Raw genomic sequence first — 15,724 nt, forward strand, 5'->3', positions numbered from 1 at the left:
AACATAAAAAGGAAAGGTATTTCCATATTTTCAACCAATCACGGTTGAGTATTTCAGTTTATATTTATTAACATAAATAAAGTCTCTAAATCTTTTTCTTGGAAGTCAACACTGACTCCACAGTGAGTAGTTAGTAGTTAGCGGTTAGTAGCTAGTAATTGGTAGTTAGTGGTTAGTAGTTAGTAGGTAGCAGTTAGAAGTTAGTAATTAGTAGTTAGTAGTTAGTAGTTAACAGTTGGTAGCTAGTAATTAGTAGTTAGTAGTTAGCAGTTAGTAGTTAGTAGATAGTAGATAGGAGTTATTAGTTAGTAGTTATTAGTTAGTAATTAGTAGTTAGTGGTAAGCGGTTAGAAGTTAGTTATTATTAGTTAGTAGCTAATAGTTAGTAGTTAATAGTTAGTAGCTAGCTAATAGTTAGCAGTTAGCAGTTAGAAGTTCGTAATCGGTAGTTAGTAGTTAGTAGTTAGTAGATAGTAGATAGTATTTTTTAGTTAGCAGTTATTAGTTAGTAGTTATTAGTTCGCAGATAGTGGTTAGTAGTTAGCGGTTAGAAGGTAGTAATTACTAGTTAGTAGTTAGTAGTTAGTAGTTAGTAGTTAGCAGATCGTAGTTAGTACTTAGTACTTAGCAATTAGCAGTTTGCAGTTAGTAGATAAATATTTGTAGTTAGTAGTAAGCAGTTAGTAGTTAGTAGTTAGTAGGTAGCAGTTAGAAGTTAGTAATTAGTAGTTAGGTGTTAGAAGGTAGTAATTACTAGTTAGTAGTTAGTAGTTAGTAGTTAGTAGTTAGCAGATCGTAGTTAGTACTTAGTAATTAGCAATTAGCAGTTTGCAGTTAGTAGATAAATATTTGTAGTTAGTAGTAAGCAGTTAGTAGTTAGTAGTTAGTAGGTAGCAGTTAGAAGTTAGTAATTAGTAGTTAGTATTTAGTAGTCTGTAGATAGTAGATAGTAATAATTAGTTAGTAGTTCTTAGTTAGTAGTTATTAGTTAGCAAATAGTGGTTAGTAGTTAGTGTTAAGAAGTTAGTAGTTAGAAGTTAGTAGTTAGCAGTGAGTAGTTAGTTGTTAGCGGTTAGTAGCTAGTAATTGGTCGTTAGTAGTCAGTAGTTAGTAGGTAGCAGTTAGAAGTTAGTAATTAGTAGTTAGTAGTTAGTAGTTAGCAGTTAGTATCTAGTAATTAGTAGTTAGTAGTTAGCAGTTAGTAGTTAGTAGATAGTAGATAGTAGTTATTAGTTAGTAATTAGTAGTTAGTGGTAAGCGGTTAGAAGTTAGTTATTTTTAGTTAGTAGCTAATAAATAGTAGTTAGTAGTTAGTAGCTAGCTAGTAGTTAGCAGTTAGCAGTTAGAAGTTCGTAATCGGTAGTTAGTAGTTAGTAGTTAGTAGATAGTAGATAGTATTTTTTAGTTAGCAGTTATTAGTTAGTAGTTATTAGTTCGCAGATAGTGGTTAGTAGTTAGCGGTTAGAAGGTAGTAATTACTAGTTAGTAGTTAGTATTTAGTAGTTAGTAGTTAGCAGATAGTAGTTAGTACTTAGTAGTTAGCAATTAGCAGTTTGCAGTTAGTAGATAAATATTTGTAGTTATTAGTAAGCAGTTAGTAGTTAGTAGTTAGTAGGTAGCAGTTAGAAGTTAGTAATTAGTAGTTAGTAGTTAGTAGTCTCTAGATAGTAGATAGTAATAATTAGTTAGTAATTCTTGGTTAGTAGTTATCAGTTAGCAAATAGTGGTTAGTAGTTAGTGTTAAGAAGTTAGTAGTTAGAAGTTAGTAGTTAGCAGTGAGTAGTTAGTTGTTAGCGGTTAGTAGCTAGTAATTGGTCGTTAGTAGTCAGTAGTTAGTAGGTAGCAGTTAGAAGTTAGTAATTAGTAGTTAGTTGTTAGTAGTTAGCAGTTAGTAGCTAGTAAATAGTAGTTAGTAGTTAGCAGTTAGTAGTTAGTAGATAGTAGATAGTAGTTATTAGTTAGTAGTTATTATTTAGTAGTTAGTAGTTAGTGGTAAGCGGTTAGAAGTTAGTTATTATTAGTTAGTAGCTATTAGTTAGTAGTTAGTAGTTAGCAGTTAGCAGTTAGTAGTTAGTAGTTAGCAGTTAGCAGTTAGAAGTTCGTAATCACTAGTTAGTAGTTAGTAGTTAGTAGATAGTAGATAGTTTTTATTAGTTAGCAGTTATTAGTTGGCAGATAGTGGTTAGTAGTTAGTAGTTACAAGTTAATAGCTAGTATTTAGTAGTTAGCAACTAGTTGTTATTAGTTAGTAGTTAGTAGATAGTAAAAATTGGTTAAAAGTTAATAGTTAGTATTTAGTAGTTAGTAGTTAGCAGTTATTTGTTAGTAGATAGTAGTTATTGGTAAATCATTAAAAGATAGTGGTTAGTATTTAGTAGATAGTGGTTAGTAGTTAGTAGTAAGCAGTTAGTAGTTAGTAGTTAGTGGTTAGTAGTTAGTAGATAGTATATAGTAGTTATTGGTTAGGAGTTATTAGTTAGTAGTTATTAGTTAGTAGTTAGTAGTTAGTGGTAAGCGGTTAGAAGTTAGTTATTATTAGTTAGTAGCTATTAGTTAGTAGTTAGTAGTTAGCAGTTCGTAGTTAGTAGTTAGTAGTTAGCAGTTAGCAGTTATTTGTTAGTAGATAGTAGTTATTGGTAAATCATTAAAAGATAGTGGTTAGTATTTAGTAGATAGTGGTTAGTAGTTAGTAGTAAGCAGTTAGTAGTTAGTAGTTAGTGGTTAGTAGTTAGTAGATAGTATATAGTAGTTATTGGTTAGGAGTTATTAGTTAGTAGTTATTAGTTAGTAGTTAGTAGTTAGTGGTAAGCGGTTAGAAGTTAGTTATTTTTAGTTAGTAGCTAATAAATAGTAGTTAGTAGTTAGTAGCTAGCTAGTAGTTAGCAGTTAGCAGTTAGAAGTTCGTAATCGGTAGTTAGTAGTTAGTAGTTAGTAGATAGTAGATAGTATTTTTTAGTTAGCAGTTATTAGTTAGTAGTTATTAGTTCGCAGATAGTGATTAGTAGTTAGCGGTTAGAAGGTAGTAATTACTAGTTAGTAGTTAGTAGTTAGTAGTTAGTAGTTAGCAGATAGTAGTTAGTACTTAGTAGTTAGCAATTAGCAGTTTGCAGTTAGTAGATAAATATTTGTAGTTATTAGTAAGCAGTTAGTAGTTAGTAGTTAGTAGGTAGCAGTTAGAAGTTAGTAATTAGTAGTTAGTAGTTAGTAGTCTCTAGATAGTAGATAGTAATAATTAGTTAGTAATTCTTGGTTAGTAGTTATCAGTTAGCAAATAGTGGTTAGTAGTTAGTGTTAAGAAGTTAGTAGTTAGAAGTTAATAGTTAGCAGTGAGTAGTTAGTTGTTAGCGGTTAGTAGCTAGTAATTGGTCGTTAGTAGTCAGTAGTTAGTAGGTAGCAGTTAGAAGTTAGTAATTAGTAGTTAGTTGTTAGTAGTTAGCAGTTAGTAGCTAGTAAATAGTAGTTAGTAGTTAGCAGTTAGTAGTTAGTAGATAGTAGATAGTAGTTATTAGTTAGTAGTTATTATTTAGTAGTTAGTAGTTAGTGGTAAGCGGTTAGAAGTTAGTTATTATTAGTTAGTAGCTATTATTTAGTAGTTAGTAGTTAGCAGTTAGTAGTTAGTAGTTAGTAGTTAGCAGTTAGCAGTTAGAAGTTCGTAATCACTAGTTAGTAGTTAGTAGTTAGTAGATAGTAGATAGTTTTTATTAGTTAGCAGTTATTAGTTAGTAGTTATTAGTTGGCAGATAGTGGTTAGTAGTTAGTAGTTAGAAGTTAATAGCTAGTATTTAGTAGTTAGCAACTAGTTAGCAATTAGTTAGTAATTAGTTAGCAATTAGTTAGTAGTTAGTAGATAGTAAAAATTGGTTAAAAGTTAATAGTTAGTATTTAGTAGTTAGTAGTTAGCAGTTATTTGTTAGTAGATAGTAGTTATTGGTAAATCATTAAAAGATAGTGGTTAGTATTTAGTAGATAGTGGTTAGTAGTTAGTAGTAAGCAGTTAGTAGTTAGTAGTTAGTGGTTAGTAGTTAGTAGATAGTATATAGTAGTTATTGGTTAGGAGTTATTAGTTAGTAGTTATTAGTTAGTAGTTAGTAGTTAGTGGTAAGCGGTTAGAAGTTAGTTATTATTAGTTAGTAGCTATTAGTTAGTAGTTAGTAGTTAGCAGTTAGTAGTTAGTAGTTAGTAGTTAGCAGTTAGCAGTTATTTGTTAGTAGATAGTAGTTATTGGTAAATCATTAAAAGATAGTGGTTAGTATTTAGTAGATAGTGGTTAGTAGTTAGTAGTAAGCAGTTAGTAGTTAGTAGTTAGTGGTTAGTAGTTAGTAGATAGTATATAGTAGTTATTGGTTAGGAGTTATTAGTTAGTAGTTATTAGTTAGTAGTTAGTAGTTAGTGGTAAGCGGTTAGAAGTTAGTTATTATTAGTTAGTAGCTATTAGTTAGTAGTTAGTAGATAGTAGATAGTAGTTATTAGTTAGTAGTTATTATTTAGTAGTTAGTAGTTAGTGGTAAGCGGTTAGAAGTTAGTTATTATTAGTTAGTAGCTATTAGTTAGTAGTTAGTAGTTAGCAGTTAGTAGTTAGTAGTTAGTAGTTAGCAGTTAGAAGTTCGTAATCACTAGTTAGTAGTTAGTAGTTAGTAGATAGTAGATAGTTTTTATTAGTTAGCAGTTATTAGTTAGTAGTTATTAGTTGGCAGATAGTGGTTAGTAGTTAGTAGTTAGAAGTTAATAGCTAGTATTTAGTAGTTAGCAACTAGTTGTTATTAGTTAGTAGTTATTAGTTAGTAGTTAGTAGTTAGTGGTAAGCGGTTAGAAGTTAGTTATTATTAGTTAGTAGCTATTAGTTAGTAGTTAGTAGTTAGCAGTTAGTAGTTAGTAGTTAGTAGTTAGCAGTTAGCAGTTATTTGTTAGTAGATAGTAGTTATTGGTAAATCATCAAAAGATAGTGGTTAGTATTTAGTAGATAGTGGTTAGTAGTTAGTAGTAAGCAGTTAGTAGTTAGTAGTTAGTGGTTAGTAGTTAGTAGATAGTATATAGTAGTTATTGGTTAGGAGTTATTAGTTAGTAGTTATTAGTTAGTAGTTAGTAGTTAGTGGTAAGCGGTTAGAAGTTAGTTATTATTAGTTAGTAGCTATTAGTTAGTAGTTAGTAGATAGTAGATAGTAGTTATTAGTTAGTAGTTATTATTTAGTAGTTAGTAGTTAGTGGTAAGCGGTTAGAAGTTAGTTATTATTAGTTAGTAGCTATTAGTTAGTAGTTAGTAGTTAGCAGTTAGTAGTTAGTAGTTAGTAGTTAGCAGTTAGAAGTTCGTAATCACTAGTTAGTAGTTAGTAGTTAGTAGATAGTAGATAGTTTTTATTAGTTAGCAGTTATTAGTTAGTAGTTATTAGTTGGCAGATAGTGGTTAGTAGTTAGTAGTTAGAAGTTAATAGCTAGTATTTAGTAGTTAGCAACTAGTTGTTATTAGTTAGTAGTTAGTAGATAGTAAAAATTGGTTAAAAGTTAATAGTTAGTATTTAGTAGTTAGTAGTTAGCAGTTATTTGTTAGTAGATAGTAGTTATTGGTAAATCATTAAAAGATAGTGGTTAGTATTTAGTAGATAGTGGTTAGTAGTTAGTAGTAAGCAGTTAGTAGTTAGTAGTTAGTGGTTAGTAGTTAGTAGATAGTATATAGTAGTTATTGGTTAGGAGATTAGTTAGTAGTTATTAGTTAGCAGATAGTGGTTCGTAGTTAGTAGTTAGTAGTTAGTAGTTAGTAGGTAGCAGTTAGAAGTTAGTAATTAGTAGTTAATAGTTAGTAGTTAGGGGTTAGTAGCTAGTAATTAGTAGGTAGCAGTTAGAAATTAGTAATTAGTAGTTAGTAGTTAGTAGTTAGCTGTTAGTAGCTAGTAATTAGTAATTAGTAGTTAGGAGTTAGTAGTTAGTAGATAGCAGATAGTAGTTATTAGTTAGTAGTTAGTAGTTAGTAGTTAGTAGTTAGCGGTTAGAAGGTAGTAATTATTAGTTAGTAGTTAGTAGTTAGTAGTTAGTAGTTAGTAGTTAGTAGTTAGCAGTTAGTAGTTAGTACTTAGTAGTTAGCAATTAGCAGTTTGTAGTTAGTAGATAAATATTTGTAGTTAGTAGTAAGCAGTTAGTAGTTTGTAGTTAGTAGGTAGCAGTTGGAAGTTAGTAATTAGTAGTTAGTAGTTACTAGTTAGTAGTCAGTAGATAGTGGATAGTGATCATTAGTTAGTAGTTATTAGTTAGTAGTTATTAGTTGGCAGATAGTGGTTAGTAGTTAGTAGTTAGAAGTTAATAGCTAGTATTTAGTAGTTAGCAACTAGTTGTTATTAGTTAGTAGTTAGTAGATAGTAAAAATTGGTTAAAAGTTAATAGTTAGTATTTAGTAGTTAGTAGTTAGCAGTTATTTGTTAGTAGATAGTAGTTATTGGTAAATCATTAAAAGATAGTGGTTAGTATATAGTAGATAGTGGTTAGTAGTTAGTAGTAAGCAGTTAGTAGTTAGTAGTTAGTGGTTAGTAGTTAGTAGATAGTATATAGTAGTTATTGGTTAGGAGTTATTAGTTAGTAGTTATTAGTTAGCAGATAGTGGTTCGTAGTTAGTAGTTAGTAGTTAGTAGGTAGCAGTTAGAAGTTAGTAATTAGTAGTTAATAGTTAGTAGTTAGGGGTTAGTAGCTAGTAATTAGTAGGTAGCAGTTAGAAATTAGTAATTAGTAGTTAGTAGTTAGTAGTTAGCAGTTAGTAGCTAGTAATTAGTAATTAGTAGTTAGGAGTTAGTAGTTAGTAGATAGTAGATAGTAGTTATTAGTTCTAAGTTAGTAGTTAGTAGTTAGTAGTTAGCGGTTAGAAGGTAGTAATTATTAGTTAGTAGTTAGTAGTTAGTAGTTAGTAGTTAGTAGTTAGTAGTTAGCAGTTAGTAGTTAGTACTTAGTAGTTAGCAATTAGCAGTTTGTAGTTAGTAGATAAATATTTGTAGTTAGTAGTAAGCAGTTAGTAGTTTGTAGTTAGTAGGTAGCAGTTGGAAGTTAGTAATTAGTAGTTAGTAGTTACTAGTTAGTAGTCAGTAGATAGTGGATAGTGATCATTAGTTAGTAGTTATTAGTTAGTAGTTATGAGATAGCAAATAGTGGTTAGTAGTTAGTGTTAAGAAGCTAGTAGTTAGAAGTTAGTAGTTAGCAGTGAGTAGTTAGTAGTTAGCGGTTAGTAGCTAGTAATTAGTAATTAGTAGTTAGGAGTTAGTAGTTAGTAGATAGTAGATAGTAGTTATTAGTTATTAGTTATTAGTTAGTAGTTAGTAGTTAGTAGTTAGCGGTTAGAAGGTAGTAATTATTAGTTAGTAGTTAGTAGTTAGTAATTAGTAGTTAGTAGTTACTAGTTAGTAGTCAGTAGATAGTATATAGTATTTATTAGTTAGCAGTTATTAGTTAGTAGTTATTAGTTCACAGATAGTGGTTAGTAGTTAGTAGTAAGAAGTTAGTAGCTAGTATTTAGTAGTTAGCAGTTAGAAGTTAGTAATCAGTAGTTAGTAGTTAGTACTTAGTAGATAGTAGATAGTATTTATTAGTTAGCAGTTATTAGTTAGTAGTTATTAGTTCGCAGATAGCGGTTAGTAGTTAGTAGTAAGAAGTTGGTAGTTAGTAGTTTGTAATTAGCAACTAGTTTTTATTAGTTAGTAGTTAGTAGATAGTAAAAATTGGTTAAAAATTAATAGTTAGTATTTAGTAGTTATTAGTTAGTTGTTAGCAGTTAGAAGTTATTAGTTAGTAGTTAGTGGTTAGTAAGTAGTTAGTAGTTAGTAGTTAGTAGATAGATGTTAGTAGTTAGTAGTTAGTAGTTAGTAGTTAGTAGTTAGTAGTTAGTAGTTAGTAGTTAGTAAGTACTTAGTAGTTAGTAGTTAGTAGTTATTAGTTAGAAAATAATAACTAGCAGTTATTAGTTAGCGGACAGTAGTTCGTAGTTAGTAGTAAGTGTTTAGTAGTTAATAGTTATTGATTAGCAGATAATAGGTAGTAGTTATAAATTAGTTGTTAGTAGTCAGTAGATAGTGGTTAGTACTTAGTTGTAAGCAGTTATTAGTAAGTAGTTAGTAGTTGGCAGTTATTAGTTAGAAGATAGTAGTAATTAGTAAATCATTGAAAGTTAGTGGTTAGTATTTAGTAGATAGTGGTTAGTAGTAAGTAGTAAGCAGTTAGTAGTTAGTAGTTAGTAGTTAGCAGTTATTAGCTGATAGTTGGTAGTTAGTACTTAGTATCTAACAGTTTTTAGTTAGTAGTTAGTAATTAGTAGTTAGTAGGTAGTTAGTATTTAGTAATTATTAGTTAGTAGTAAGTAAATAGTAGATATTAGTTGTTAGTTAGAAGATATTAGTTAGTATAGTTGTTAAGAGTTGGTAGTAAGCAGTTAGTATTTGGTAGCTAGTAGTTAGCAGTTGGTAGCTAGTAATTAGTAGTTAGCAGTTAGCAGCTAGTAGTTAGTAGATAGTAGATAGTAGTTATTAGTTAGTAGTTTGTAATTAGTAGTTAGTAATTAGTTAGTAGTTAGTAATTACTAGTTAGTAGTTGGTAAATAGTAGTGAGTAGTTAGTAGATAGTAGATAAAATTTATTAGTTAGTAGTTAGTAGTTAGTAAAAAGTAGTTAGCAGATAGTGGTGAGTACTTAGTTGTAAGCAATTATTAGTAAGTAGTTAGTAGTTAGCAGTTAGCGGTTATTAGTTAGTAGATAGTGGTTATTAGTAAATTGTTAAAAGTTAGTGGTTAGTATTTAGTAGATAGTGGTAAGTAGTAAGTAGTAAGCAGTTAGTAATAAGTAGTTAGTAGTTAGCAGTTATTAGCTGATAATTAGTAGTTAGTATTTTTTAGTATCTAACAGTTTTTAGTTAGAAGTTAGTAATTAGTAGTTAGTAGGTAGTTAGTAGTTACTAGTCAGTAGTTAGTAGTTAGTAAATAGTAGATAGTAGTTGTTAGTTAGCTAGTGTTTAGTAGTTAGCAGTTAGAAGTTAGTAATCAGTAGTTAGTAGTTAGTAGTTAGTAGATAGTAGATAGTAATTATTAGTTAGCAGTTTTTAGTTAGTAGTTATTAGTTCGCAGATAGTGGTTAGTAGTTAGTAGTAAGAAGTTGGTAGTTAGTAGTTTGTTAATAGCAACTAGTTTTTATTAGTTAGTAGTTAGTAGATAGTAAAAATTGGTTAAAATTTAATAGTTAGTATTTAGTAGTTAGTAGTTAGTTGTTAGCAGTTAGAAGTTATTAGTTAGTAGTTAGTGGTTAGTAAGTAGTTAGTAGTTAGTAGTTAGTAGATAGATGTTAGTAGTTAGTAGTTAGTAGTTAGTAGTTAGTAGTTAGTAGTTAGTAGTTAGTAAGTACTTAGTAGTTAGTAGTTAGTAGTTATTAGTTAGAAAATAAAAGCTAGCAGTTATTAGTTAGCGGACAGTAGTTCGTAGTTAGTAGTAAGTGTTTAGTAGTTAATAGTTATTATTTAGCAGATAATAGGTAGCAGTTATTAGTTATTTGTTAGTAGTCAGTAGATAGTTGTTAGTACTTAGTTGTAAGCAGTTATTAGTAAGTAGTTAGTAGTTGGCAGTTAGCAGTTATTAGTTAGAAGATAGTAGTTATTAGTAAATCATTAAAAGTTAGTGGTTAGTATTTAGTAGATAGTGGTTAGTAGTAAGTAGTAAGCAGTTAGTAGTTAGTAGTTAGTAGTTAGCTGTTATTAGCTGATAATTAGTAGTTAGTAATTAGTAAATAGTAGATTTTAGTTGTTAGTTAGTAGATATTAGTTAGTATAGTTGTTAAGAGTTAGTAGTAAGCAGTTAGTAGTTGATAGTTAGTAGTTAGCAGTTAGTAGCTAGTAATTAGTAGTTAGCAGTTAGCAGTTAGTAGTTAGTAGATAGTAGATAGTAGTTATTAGTTAGTAGTTTGTAATTAGTAGTTAGTAATTAGTTAGTAGTTAGTAATTATTATATTAGTAGTTGGTAAATAGTAGTGAGTAGTTAGTAGTAAGTAGTTAGTAGATAGTAGATGAAATTTATTAGTTAGTAGTTAATAGTTAGTAGTAAGTAGTTAGCAGATAGTGGTGAGTACTTAGTTGTAAGCAGTTTTTATTAAGTAGTTAGTAGTTAGCAGTTAGCAGTTATTAGTTAGTAGATAGTGGTTATTAGTAAATCATTAAAAGTTAGTGGTCAGTATTTAGTAGATAGTGGTTAGTAGTAAGTAGTAAGCAGTTAGTAGTTAGTAGTTAGCAGTTATTAGCTGATAATTAGTAGTTTGTAATTAGTAAATAGTAGATATTAGTTGTTAGTTAGTAGATATTAGTTAGTATAGTTGTTAAGAGTTAGTAGTAAGCAGTTAGTAGTTGATAGTTAGTAGTTAGCAGTTAGTAGCTAGTAATTAGTAGTTAGCAGTTAGCAGTTAGTAGTTAGTAGATAGTAGATAGTAGTTATTAGTTAGTAGTTTGTAATTAGTAGTTAGTAATTAGTTAGTAGTTAGTAATTAGTATATTAGAAGTTGGTAAATAGTAGTGAGTAGTTAGTAGTAAGTAGTTAGTAGATAGTAGATGAAATTTATTAGTTAGTAGTTAAAAGTTAGTAGTAAGTAGTTAGCAGATAGTGGTGAGTACTTAGTTGTAAGCAGTTATTAGTAAGTAGTTAGTAGTTAGCAGTTATTAGTTAGTAGATAGTGGTTATTAGTAAATCATTAAAAGTTAGTGGTTAGTATTTAGTAGAGAGTGGTTAGCAGTAAGTAGTAAGCAGTTAGTAGTTAGTAGTTAGCAGTTATTAGCTGATAATTAGTAGTTAGTAGTTAGTATCTAACAGTTTTTAGTTAGTAGTTAGTAATTAGTAGTTAGTAGGTAGTTAGTAGTTAGTAATTAGTAGTTAGTAGTTAGTAAATAGTAGATAGTAGTTGTTAGTTAGTAGATATTAGTTAGTATAGTTGTTAAGAGTTAGTAGTAAGCAGTTAGTAGTTGGTAGTTAGTAGTTAGCAGTTAGTAGCTAGTAATTAGTAGTTAGAAGTTAGCAGTTAGTAGTTAGTAGGTAGTAGATGGTAGTTATTAGTTAGTAGTTGTTAGTTAGTAGCTATTAGTTAGCGGATAGTGGTTAGTAGTTAGTAGTAAGCAGTTAGTAGTTGGTAGTTAGTAGTTAGTAGTTAGTAGTTAGTAGATAGTAGATAGTAGTTATTAGTTAGCAGTTATTAGTTAGTAGTTATTAGTTAGCAAATAGTGGATAGTAGTTGGTAGTAAGAAGTTAGTAGTTAGTTGTTAGCAGTAAGTAGTCAGTAGCTAGTGGTTAGCGGTTAAAAAGTAGTAATTATTAGTTAAATAAATATTAGTTAGTTAGATAAATATTAGTAGTTAGTAGTAAGCAGTTAGTAGTTAGTAGTTAGTAGTTAGCAGTTAGAAGTTAGTAATTATTAGATAATAGATAGTAGTCATTAGTTAGTAGTAATTAGTTAGTAGTTAGTAGTCAGTAGTTATTAGATAGAAAATAGTAGTTAGTAGTTATTAATTAGGGGACAGTAATTCGTAGTTAGTAGTAAGTGTTTAGTAGTTAAAAGTTAGTAATTAGTAGATAACAGGTAGTAGTTATTAGTTAGTTGTTAGTAGTCAGTAGTTAGTAGTTAGCAGCTAGTAATTAGTAGTGAGTAGTTAGTAGTTAGTAGTTTGTAGATAGTAGATAAAAGTTATTAGTTAGTAGTTAATAGTTAGTGGTTAGTAGTTAGCAGATAGTGGTTATTACTTAGTACTAAGCAGTTATTAGTAAGTATTTAGTAGTTAGCAGTGAGTAGTTAGTAGTTACTAGTTAGAAGTTAGTAATTATTAGATAATAGATAGTAGTCATTAGTTAGTAGTAATTAGTTAGTAGTTAGTAGTCAGTAGTTATTAGATAGAAAATAGTAGTTAGTAGTTATTAATTAGGGGACAGTAATTCGTAGTTAGTAGTAAGTGTTTAGTAGTTAAAAGTTAGTAATTACTATATAACAGGTAGTAGTTATTAGTTATTTGTTAGTAGTCAGTAGTTAGTAGTTAGCAGCTAGTAATTAGTAGTGAGTAGTTAGTAGTGTGTAGTTTGTAGATAGTAGATAAAAGTTATTAGTTAGTAGTTAATAGTTAGTAGTTAGTAGTTAGCAGATAGTGGTTAGTACTTAGTAGTAAGCAGTTATTAGTAAGTATTTAGTAGTTAGCAGTGAGTAGTTAGTAGTTACTAGTTAAAAGTTAGTGGTTAGTAGTTAGTAAATAGTGGTTAGTAGTTAGTAGTAAGCAGTAAGTAGTTAGTAGATAGTAGTTAGCAGTTATTAGCTGATAATTAGTAGTTTTTAGTTAATGTCTAACAGTTAGTAGTTATTAGAAAATCATTAAAACTTAGTGGTTAGTATTTAGTAGATAGTGGTTAGTAGTTAGTAGTAAGTAGTTAGTAGTTAGTAGTTTGTAATTAGTATTTATTTGTTATTAGTTAGTAGTTAGTAGATAGTAAATTTTGGTTAGTAGTTAATAGTTAGTATTTAGTAGTTAGTAGTTAGTTGTTAGCAGTTAGAAAATATTAGTTAGTAGTTAGTGGTTAGTAAGTAGTTAGTAGTTAGTAGTTAGTAGATAGTTTTTTGTAATTAGTAGTTAGTAGCTAAAAAGTAGTTAGTAGTTAGTAGTTAATAGACAGTAGTTATTAGATAGAAAATAGTAGTTAGCAGTTATTAGTTAGGGGACAGTAGTTCGTAGTTAGTGGTAAGTGTTTAGTAGTTAAAAGTTAGTAATTAGTAGATAACAGGTAGTAGTTATTAGTTAGTTGTTAGTAGTCAGTAGTTAGTAGTTAGCAGCTAGTAATTAGTAGTGAGTAGTTAGTAGTTAGTAGTTTGTAGATAGTAGATAAAAGTTATTAGTTAGTAGTTAATAGTTAGTGGTTAGTAGTTAGCAGATAGTGGTTATTACTTAGTACTAAGCAGTTATTAGTAAGTATTTAGTAGTTGGCAGTTAGTAGTTATTAGTCACTAGTTAAAATTTAGTGGTTAGTAGTTAGTAAATAGTGGTTAGTAATTAGTAGTAAGCAGTTAGTAGTTAGTAGATAGTAGTTAGCAGTTATTAGCTGATAATTAGTAGTTTTTAGTTAATATCTAACAGTCAGTAGTTATTAGTTAGTAGTTAGTAGTTATTAGAAAATCATTAAAACTTAGTGGTTAGTATTTAGTAGATAGTGGTTAGTAGTTAATAGTAAGCAGTTAGTAGTTAGTAGATAGTAGTTAGCAGTTATTAGCTGATAATTAGTAGTTTTTAGTTAATATCTAACAGTCAGTAGTTATTAGTTAGTAGTTAGTAGTTATTAGAAAATCATTAAAACTTAGTGGTTAGTATTTAGTAGATAGTGGTTAGTAGTTAATAGTAAGCAGTTAGTAGTTAGTAGTTAGTAGTTAGCAGTTATTGGTTGATAATCAGTAGTTAGAAGTTAGTATCTGACAGTTAGTAGTTATTAGTTAGTAGTTAGTAATTAATAGTTAGTAAGTAGTTAGTAGTTCGTAATTAGTAGTTAGTAGTTAGTAAATAGTAGATAGTAGTTGTTAGTTAGTAGATATTAGTTAGTAGTTAGTAGTTAGTATAGTTGTTAAGAGTTAGTAGTAAGCAGTTAGTAGTTGGTAGTGAGTAGTTAGCAGTTAGAAGCTAGTAATTAGTAATTAGTGGTTAGCAGTTAGTAGTTAGTAGATAGTAGATAGTAGTTATTAGTTAGTAGTTATTAGTTAGTAGTTATTAGTTAGCGGATAGTGGTTACTAGTTAGTAGTTATTAGTTAGTAGTAAGCAGTTAGTTGTTAGTAGTTAGTAGTTAGCGGTTAGGAGTTAGTAATTATTAGTTAGTAGTTAGTAGACAATAGATAGTAGTTATTAGTTAGTAGTTATTAGTTAGTAGTTATTAGTTAGCAAATAGTGGTTAGTAGTTAGTAGTAAGAAGTAAGTAGTTAATAGTTAGCAGTAAGTACTTAGTAGTTAGTGGTTAGCGTTTAGAAGTTAGTATTTTTTAGTTAGTAGTTAGTAGTTAGTAGTTAGTAGTTAGCACTTAGTAGTTAGTAGTTAGTAGTTAGCACTGAGCAGTTTGTAGTTAGTAGATAAATATTAGAAGTTAGTAGTAGGCAGTTAGTAGTTAGTAGTTAGCAGTTAAAAGTTAGTAATTAGTAGTTAGTAGTTAGTAGTTAGTAGATAGTAGATAGTAGTTATTAATTAGTAGTTTTCAGTTAGTAGTAATTAGTTAGTATTTATTAGTTAGCAGATAGTGGTTAGTAGTTAGTAGTAAGAAGTTAGTAGTTAGTAGATTGAAATTAGTAGTTAGTTGTTATTAGTTAGTAGTTAGTAGTTAGTATTTTGTAGTTATTAGGTAGTTGTTAGCAGTTCGAAGTTATTAGTTAGTAGTTAGTGGATAGTTGTTAGTAATTAGTAGTTAGTATGTTGTTAGTAGTTAGTAGTTAGTAGTTAGTTTTTATTAGTTAGAAAATAGTAGTTAGCAGTTATTAATTAGGTGACAGTAGTTCGTAGTAAGTGTTTAGTAGTTAATAGTTAGTAATTAGTAGATAAGAGGTAGTAGTTAGTTGTTAGTAGTCAGTAGTTAGTAGTTAGCAGCTAGTAATTAGTAGTGAGTAGTTAGTAGTTAGTAGTTTGTAGATATTAGATAAAAGTTATTAGTTAGTAGTTAAAAGTTAGTAGTTAGTAATTAGCAGATAGTGGTTAGTACTTAGTAGTAAGCAGTTATTAGTAAGTACTTAGTAGTTAGCACTTAGTAGTTATTATGTAGTAGATAGTAGTTATTAGTTACTAGTTAAAAGTTAGTGGTTAGTAGTTAGTAGATAGTGGTTAGTACTTAGTAGTAAGCAGTTAGTAGTTAGTAGATAGTAGTTAGCAGTTATTAGCTGATAATTAGTAGTTTTTAGTCAGTATCTAACATTTAGTAGTTATTGGTTAGTAGTTAGTAATTAGTAGTTAGTAAGTAAGTAGTAGTTAGTAATTGGTAGTTAATAGTTAGTAGATAGTAGATAGTAGTTGTTAGTTGGTAGATATTAGTTAGTAGTTATTAGTTAGTAGTTATTAGTTAGCAAATAGTGGTTAGTAGTTAGTAGTAAGAAGTAAGTAGTTAGTAGTTAGCAGTAAGTACTTAGTAGTTAGTGGTTAGCGTTTAGAAGTTAGTATTTTTTAGTTAGTAGTTAGTAGTTAGTAGTTAGTAGTTAGCACTTAGTAGTTAGTAGTTAGTAGTTAGCACTGAGCAGTTTGTAGTTAGTAGATAAATATTAGAAGTTAGTAGTAGGCAGTTAGTAGTTAGTAGTTAGCAGTTAAAAGTTAGTAATTAGTAGTTAGTAGTTAGTAGTTAGTAGATAGTAGATAGTAGTTATTAATTAGTAGTTTTCAGTTAGTAGTAATTAGTTAGTATTTATTAGTTAGCAGATAGTGGTTAGTAGTTAGTAGTAAGAAGTTAGTAGTTAGTAGATTGAAATTAGTAGTTATTTGTTATTAGTTAGTAGTTAGTAGTTAGTATTTTGTAGTTATTAGGTAGTTGTTAGCAGTTCGAAGTTATTAGTTAGTAGTTAGTGGATAGTTGTTAGTAATTAGTAGTTAGTATGTTGTTAGTAGTTAGTAGTTAGTAGTTAGTTTTTATTAGTTAGAAAATAGTAGTTAGCAGTTATTAATTAGGTGACAGTAGTTCGTAGTAAGTGTTTAGTAGTTAATAGTTAGTAATTAGTAGATAAGAGGTAGTAGTTAGTTGTTAGT

This window comes from Convolutriloba macropyga, chromosome 12 (genome assembly GCF_964194025.1).
Source record: "Convolutriloba macropyga chromosome 12, txConMacr16.3, whole genome shotgun sequence".
NCBI lineage: Eukaryota > Metazoa > Xenacoelomorpha > Acoela > Convolutidae > Convolutriloba > Convolutriloba macropyga.